Genomic DNA, 7,929 nt, shown 5'->3' on the forward strand with positions numbered 1-7,929 from the left:
TAATTCTCCTATCTCTGATTATAACATAGCTTTCTCCCCACCCAATTAGGCTATAGGCCTAGTAAAAAACACAAAAGCTTGATCAAGGGCCCGGCCTGGCCCGGCTCGGCCCAGGATAGTGGCGGAAAATAACGGCCCGGCCCGAAAGTCTGGCGGGCTCGGGCTCGGGCACAGAATCTAAACTCTACTTTAGAGTTGAAGATGAACACATTTTGAGTATGAATTCATTGATAAATAAATAATGACATAAATAACTAAGCCTATATGTGGGACCTTGCATAAATAAAAATGTAATTACCTTCTCCGCCAAAAAAACAACTAAAGTTAGGATTTTGGTTGTGAACTGTCTTGTGTTTGAAAACAAATACATCAATTTGGGAGGGAAATTAATGAAGAACACATTGCACATTGCACACTCATTTCTGTGATTAGGCCTATGTAGCCTAGAGCAACATTGTCTCCTCAGCCAAATAGGTGAGATAGGCAGTGCAAGGCACTCTAAACTCTCTTTTATAAACTCTCTACTCACTATAAACTAGGCTACTCGCTATGAACTTTCTACTGGCTATACACTTTGTTACTGGCTATAATAATCTCTCTATTAACTAACTCTCCTGACTCTGTTGACTCTCTACTGCAACAACCCCAGCCCCGTGTCGCGCTGCTCACGCAGCTTTTGAATTGAACTTCGAAGCAGTGACGTGGGTGTGTGTGAAACTAAGCTTTGGACATCACTGGTCACGTGATTATCTCCAAACGAATCGAGCTCCGATACAAAGCTTCATTCCAAATTGGTTCATGTTTTCGATACATGCCTCGAAGCAGAGGGTTCACGGGTAACATCACTACCAGTATCTACTTTTGGAATTTTTACCTTGTTTGGATTCTTAAAGACTGAGGTAAGCCTGGATTGTTTTCTGTTATAATAAATTCTACACCTGCATCTGCCATATCATGTCGTGCACTTTGGGTCCAGATTCCTTTTCCTGCCTCAGCACTCGGCCAGCCCTGACAGAAGTGTTTTAACTTGCACCGAGCTGTGCACAAACAAGCCCATTAAAGTGGGGCAGCAAGCTGAAGCGCAGAATATGTCCACACCTTGTTGTGTAGACCAGTTTTTATTAAAGAACAGCACTGCTAACAATGCTCTGCTTACTGCACATTTCCTCCAGCTGCTTCACATTAAAAGCCTCCCACTGGTTCTCTGGTAGAAAGCTTTTATTGTGAAACAGCCAGAGGAAATAGAGAAAGTAGTGTGTAGGAGGCGATCAGTAACCAGTTCCTAAAGTCCTGAGAACTGACACAGAGACTGTTTAAAGCTGTTAAAGTGGACTACTGTATAGTGGGCCTGCAGACAAAGAGCCATAGTTATATTGTTACCAATTTCACAAGAAATTAAAAGAGTGGAACTTCCTTTGTGAGTAGAGCTGAAGTTTAGTGTTAATCCTGGTTGTAGAAAGTGTAAATGTGATCAGCTGTACTCACCAGTGTTTGTCAGAGACTCTGCTGTGTTGTTGAGAAAGACCTGATGAAGTCAGGTGAGTTTTCTTTCAGAGAGGAACAGAGACTTGTCTCTACTGCAGCGTGGCTGACACTCTGACTAACTTAAGTTTCATTTCTGGAGTGTGACGTTGTATCTCTCCTCTTTCCAGTGTTGCTCCTCCTCTTACTGCAGCTCTGTGGTCTGTTTGCTCCCTCTCATGTGCACTCTTATTGTGAAATACCAGGATGTTGTCTGGTTGATATGGAGGAAAGGTCATGCTACAACTAATGATTTATTATGTGTGTTGGAACCTTAATGTGCCTCAGCTTTATTTTAACCAGAAGAGTTTAGTTTATAGTTTATTGGACACAAAGAGAGAGACGTCACACACATCTGCAACGTTGCATCAAATCGCAAAACAAATATAATATGTATCAACAAATATCAAGAAATAAAATATATACTTACACATTAACTATAGGTCTTTTCACACATTGAATATGTAACACTGGGGAGTTAAAAATATCATCAAAGATAAAGAGAGTTACTTCCTGTTTGCTCTCATGTTGTATGTAAAGTGTTTTGCTGGATTCATTCATTCATCCACACAGTTTACATGAATGAAGACTGTAAATAAAGGTTTTTTAAACATCTGCCTCTGTAGCAGCAATATAGTATTTCATATTGTTATAGAAGTGATGTAATGTGTCAAATAAGAACGTTTTAGATATGTTACTATAGTTCTGACCTGTTTCTGTCATGACTGTAGCATCTGTTTTTCCTGTGTTTAGCTTTTGCTTTAACCTGAAGTCGGTTTGTCCTGAGTTTCCTGAACACATCCCTGCTGATTCTCCAACTACACACACTTGCTGTTATCTGCAATCTGCACACCTGGTCCTGATTATCACCTCTGCACCATATAAGCCGTGACCAGACATCCATTCCCTGCCGGATCGTTAGTGTAACCAGTATGTTTAGCTCTCGTATCGAGCTTCAAGTTTTGGAAAGTCTTTTTGCCGTCTTGTCTTTTTGCCTGTCGCTAATCTGCCGCCTGTTCCTCTGTCTGCAGTTCATCACCTGGATTGTCCCTCACACCTGCCTGGCTGTCAACTTCACAGTGTCATTCTTGGCTCTGCACAAAGTCTCCAACCTCCCTGCTCCACCCACTGCCAACCATCTGGACTTAACCGCTTGTTGGGGACCAAGAACCTGGTTAAACATTGATCTTAACCAAAAATGGCTCAGACTGAGCTGACTGCAGAGACACAGGGAAGGCAGGACAAAGGATCTTGGACTACATGTAAATCCCAAAGCCAGTTTCACCAAACTCCTACAGGCAGAGTCGCCAAGATGGAGAATCTACCTTCACCACATGCTAGACAAGGCAGACTGGTGGTGAGACAAAGAACTGCTTCACACCTGGGACAAAGTTGCAGTTTTCCCATTGGCTGTCGGGCCTTTGAATGCACCACCCCGCCACTAGGAGGCGGAGGAATGATAAAAGCTGTCGGTTTTTGTGTTTCTTCGCTTTCACGGTTATCCCCGGTTGCTGAAAGGACGCACTAGTCCGGACTAGCTAGCCAGCATCACCTCGCTGGTCGAGTTTTGAGCTGGGACAATTTTATATTGACCAGATATACAAAGGGGATCCGAGGAAATACTGGCCCAGTATTCCCTCATCTGCAGCGGGTTTAATCAGCCTGGATTCAAGAAAAGGACGGCGTTCTGTTTCTTGGTTGGTCGACCTGGATTACGTTCGTCCTCTGCTCCGGACGAAACGGATCGTTAAACTCTGCCGAGATATTAACTGACAAACAACGCACACAGTAAGGGGGCTTACACAGTTCTGGGCAGATATTAGAACTAGTGCATTTTGTTTTGTTATTAATGAGCAAAGGGTTCGCTACCGCGTGTGCCATTAATGTGATCTGATTGTAATCATGTATTGGCCATATCTGGTTACTAATCTGTTTCTGTGAATGTATAAATTGATCACTATACTCGTTGATTGGGTTGTGTTAAGTAGCTTGGTATAACTGTAATCGCTACCTGCTAAGTCACTCCTTTCATGGAGTTTAGTTACTGTCTGCGATAGAATCGCGAAAATCAGCTGTTAGCCACTAGAGTGGTTATAGTGACGTTTTCCTCAGCAAAACAAAAGTCTCAGAATCTGTCCTAGCTACACGTTAGCCCAGACCTGAGTGGCTGAGGGGAACTGGGTCATTATCGATAACTAAGATCAGAGTGCCTCTTTTCTTTACTCTCTTCTTTTACTAACACACACACAACACATGCTAGCCGCGTAGCTCCCGAGCTAACGGGGCTAGCTTCACACGTGGAATCGGCTTACGTTCGTACAGAGCTAACACAGGAGTCAGAGTGCGCATGAGGCCACGCACTGTTTTAACCACACCCTCGACCTCGTGCTGGTATGGTATCAAAATTGAAGATGTATTAGTATTCCCGCAAAATCCTTTATTATCAGACCACTTCTTAATTACTTTCGAATTCTTAATACCCAATTATACGAAATTAGATAAAAGCTTCTATACTAGATGCCTATCTGACAGTGCTATAGCTAAATTTAAGGAAGACATTCCAACAGCACTAATCTCATTACCTTGTTTTAATACAACAGGACCTTTTATGTAAACTTTAGTCCCTCTCAAATCGACAATTGTGTAGATGGTGTTACGGCCTGCCTACGGACTACTTTAGACTCCGTTGCTCCACTCAAAAAGAAGATAAAGCAAAGGAAACTAGCAAAAAACTTGAAAGTAAATGGCGCTCCATCAAAATGGAAGAGTCTCGTTTGGACTGGCAAGACAGTTTGAAAACCTATAGGAAGGCCCTCAGACATGCCAGATCAGACTATTACTCATTAATAAAGAAAACAAGAACAACCCAAGGTTTCTTTTCAGCACTGTAGCCAGGCTGACAGGTAGTCACAGCTCTACTGAGCCATCTATTCCTCTAGCTCTGAGTAGTGATGACTTCATGAGCTTCTTTAATGATAAAATTATAACAATTAGAGATAAAATTCATCACCTTTTGCCCTCAACTTCTAATGGTTCACCTTTCAACGCAGGACTGCTAGAAAGAACGACTAGACCTGACATTTACTTAGACTGCTTTTATCCTATAGACCTTCAACAACTAATGGTAAAGGTATCTTCAGCAAAGCCATTTACCTGTCTCTTAGACCCCATCCCAACGAGATTACTCAAAGAAGCATAACCCGTGGTTAACACCTCTCTACTAGATATGATCAATATGTCTCTATTAACAGGTCATGTACCGCATTCATTTAAAGTAGCTGTGATAAAACCTCCTCTGAAAAAACCCACCCTTGATCCGGAGGTCTTAGCAAACTATAGACCTATATCTAACCTTCCCTTTCTCTCCAAGATCCTTGAGAAAGTAGTTGCTAATCAGTTATGTGATTTTCTCCATAGCAACAGTCTATTTGATGATTTTCAATCAGGATTTAGAAAGAATCATAGCACAGAGACGGCACTGGTGAAAATTACTAACGACGTTCTAACTGCTGCAGACAAAGGACTTTTCTCCATACTTGTTTTATTAGATCTTAGTGCTGCTTTTGACACTATTGACCATACAATCCTGTTACAGAGATTAGAACACTTAGTCGGAATTAAAGGAATTGCAATAAGCTGGTTTAAGTCTTATTTTTCTGATCGATCTCAATTTGTTAATGATAAATCCTCTAAGTACGCGAAAGTTAAACATGGCGTTCCACAAGGCTCAGTGCTTGGACCAATTTTATTCTCCTTTTTTATATATGCTTCCTCTTGGTAATATCATTAGGAAACACTCAATTAACTATCACTGCTATGCGGACGACACCCAATTATACTTATCAATCAAACCAGACGAAACAAGTCAGTTAGCTAAACTTCAAGCATGTATTAAAGATATAAAATCCTGGATGACTTATAATTTTCTGATGTTAAACTGTAACAAAACTGAAGTTATTGTGCTGGGCCCTAAACACCTCAGAACTTCATTATCTAAAGATCTAGCTACTCTGGATGGTGTTGTCCTGGCCTCCAGCACTACTGTCAGAAATCTAGGAGTTATTTTTGATCAGGATATATCCTTTTAACGCCCATCTAAAACAATCATCGAGAACAGCCTTTTTTCATCTTCGTAACATTGCCAAAATTAGGAATATCCTGTCTCAAAACGACTCTGAAAAACTGGTCCATGCATTTGTTACTTCCAGGCTGAACTATTGTAACTCCCTACTGTCAGGTTGCTCAAATAAGTCCCTTAAGACTCTCCAGCTGATCCAGAATGCTGCAGCACGTGTTCTGACGAGAACTAAGAAAAGAGATCATATTTCTCCTGTTTTAGCTACTCTGCATTGGCTTCCTGTAAAATACAGGATTGACTTTAAAGTCCTTCTCCTGACCTACAAAGCTCTAAATGGTCAAGCACCATCCTATCTAGAACAGCTCTTAGTACCTTATTGTCCCACTAGAGCACTGCGCTCCCAGAATGCAGAGTTACTTGTGGTTCCTAGCGTCTCCAAAAGTAGACTGGGAGCCAGAGCCTTCAGCTACCAGGCTCCTTTCCTGTGGAACCAGCTCCCAGTCTGGGTTCGGGGGGCAGACACCATCGCCTCATTTAAGAATAAACTGAAAACTCTCCTCTTTGATAAAGCTTATAGTTAAGAAGTGAGGAGTTGCAGCGTCCGCCTAACCCGGCCCACCTGCTTCTCTTCGTAGTCATCAGATTTATTGATCATATAATCAATAATATAGTGTGAGTAGAGGGAGGCAGGCCAGTACAGCCTCTCATCAATGTTTTCATTTGTTTCCTTTTGTATGCATCCTGTCTCAGAACTGCTTGTTACTAACCTAGCTCTGGGGAGTTTACTCCCTGGAGTCCTTATGTTTCTTCTTCGCAGAGCTATGCTCTGTGATTCCCTTCAACGCCCGGCCGCGTCCTGCTGCGTCCGCCGCATCCACCCGTGCTCTGCAGCGCCACGTTTCATCCCGCAACGTCCTGCTGTGACATGAACTACAACGACTACCTTCAAAGTCACTGTTCCACTATCTTCAATGTGACTATTATCGCCATCACTCCCCCAACCGGCCCCGTCAGACACCGCCTACCAAGAGTCTGGGTCTGCCGAGGTTTCTTCCTAAAAGGGAGTTTTTCCTCGCCACTATCGCAATAGCCACTGCTAATGCTTGCTCTTGAGGGAATTACTGTAATTGTTGGGGCTTTGTAAATTATAGAGTGTGGTCTAGACCTACTCTATCTGTAAAGTGTCTCGAGATAACTGTTATGATTTGATACTATAAATAAAATTGAATTGAAATTGTTCCTGTTCTTTTTATTCCTCCTTTTCCTGGCTCGTTTGCCTCTTTTCGTTCGCGACTTTCCGACGTTTTCTTGCCTTTATTGTCGAAGCCAGAGCCCTGTCCGTGTCTGCTGTGTCCGGGCGACACTGCACCACTCTCGGAGACAGCAGGGGCTAGCTCAAATAGTGGCAGCTCGCAGTGGCATTTCCAGTGGCAGGTTGAGATGCCAACGATTTTTCCTTTTGCCATTTATATGGTATTTCCGGTGGCATCCTGAGATGCCACAAATTTACTCGGGGTCCTGCCGAAGTTTGTGTGGTATTTCTGGTGGCAATCTATGATGCCGTGGCTCCTGCCGATGTTTGTGTGGGTTGCCACCGGTTCACCGTAAAATGCCATGGCACATTTCACAGATTATGAGGTATGACGGTGGCAAACAAGGGCTGTGTCCGAAACCATCCACTGCTCATATATGCCTAGCAGGGGTTAAATTGGGCGGGGGCTCTCCGGGGTTCAGCCCCGGCACATAAGCCTGCTCGTTTGTCCGGATGTGCCTGCTTGCAGTCTAAATATGTCACATCAAATTTGATGAAAGTGATGCTTTTTAAAACATTAAAACATTTCTGACAATAGATTAAAGATTTTTGAAATGGCATGCCTATTTTGTCTATGCGGAGCTGAGATGAGAACAATCAGAACATGGTAACAACCCGCCCAGAACTGCAGACAATTCACCACCTTCTCCTAAAGCTAAAAACCCATTCGCAGCGCTGGAAGCCCGGTGCTCGGAAGCTCCACCGGCCGCTACGAGTTCATGTCGCTGACCAAGCCGTGGAACCGGTCCTCGCTGTCGCATCTCCTCCAGCGGCTCGCATCCCAGCATCGGAGAGCCCCACTCGGAGCCGTGTGTGTGTGTTGTGTGTGTGTGTGTTGTAGTAAAGAGAGAGATTGGGAGAAGAAGTTTGTGTGAGGTGGACCTGGTCACCACAGACCCAAATCTTCCCAGCTGTTGCTACTGTCATATGCTGCACTGTCTCTTCATGTGGCATATTATGTTTGGCACATTGTATGGGTCACTTCTTATATCAGAACAAGGTAATACAATGTGTAATC

At 43.2% G+C, this 7,929-nt stretch overlaps 1 protein-coding gene across 2 annotated transcripts in view; it reads right to left on the bottom strand.

Annotated features, from left to right (window-relative positions):
- LOC114565326 (E3 ubiquitin-protein ligase TRIM21-like) overlaps positions 1-7,929 on the bottom strand; it is a 54,488-nt gene that overhangs the window by 7,591 nt on the left and 38,968 nt on the right. Inside the window, exon 1 of one of the 2 annotated variants that reach the window (XM_028593316.1) lies at positions 1,486-1,680. The exons of the other annotated variant lie outside the window; for it this stretch is intronic. The gene's annotated coding sequence lies outside the window, so the exon portion shown is untranslated. Of the gene's footprint in view, positions 1-1,485; positions 1,681-7,929 lie in introns of those variants that run through there. 2 annotated transcript variants of the gene reach the window in all.

Source organism: Perca flavescens, chromosome 2 (genome assembly GCF_004354835.1).
Source record: "Perca flavescens isolate YP-PL-M2 chromosome 2, PFLA_1.0, whole genome shotgun sequence".
Lineage (NCBI taxonomy): Eukaryota > Metazoa > Chordata > Actinopteri > Perciformes > Percidae > Perca > Perca flavescens.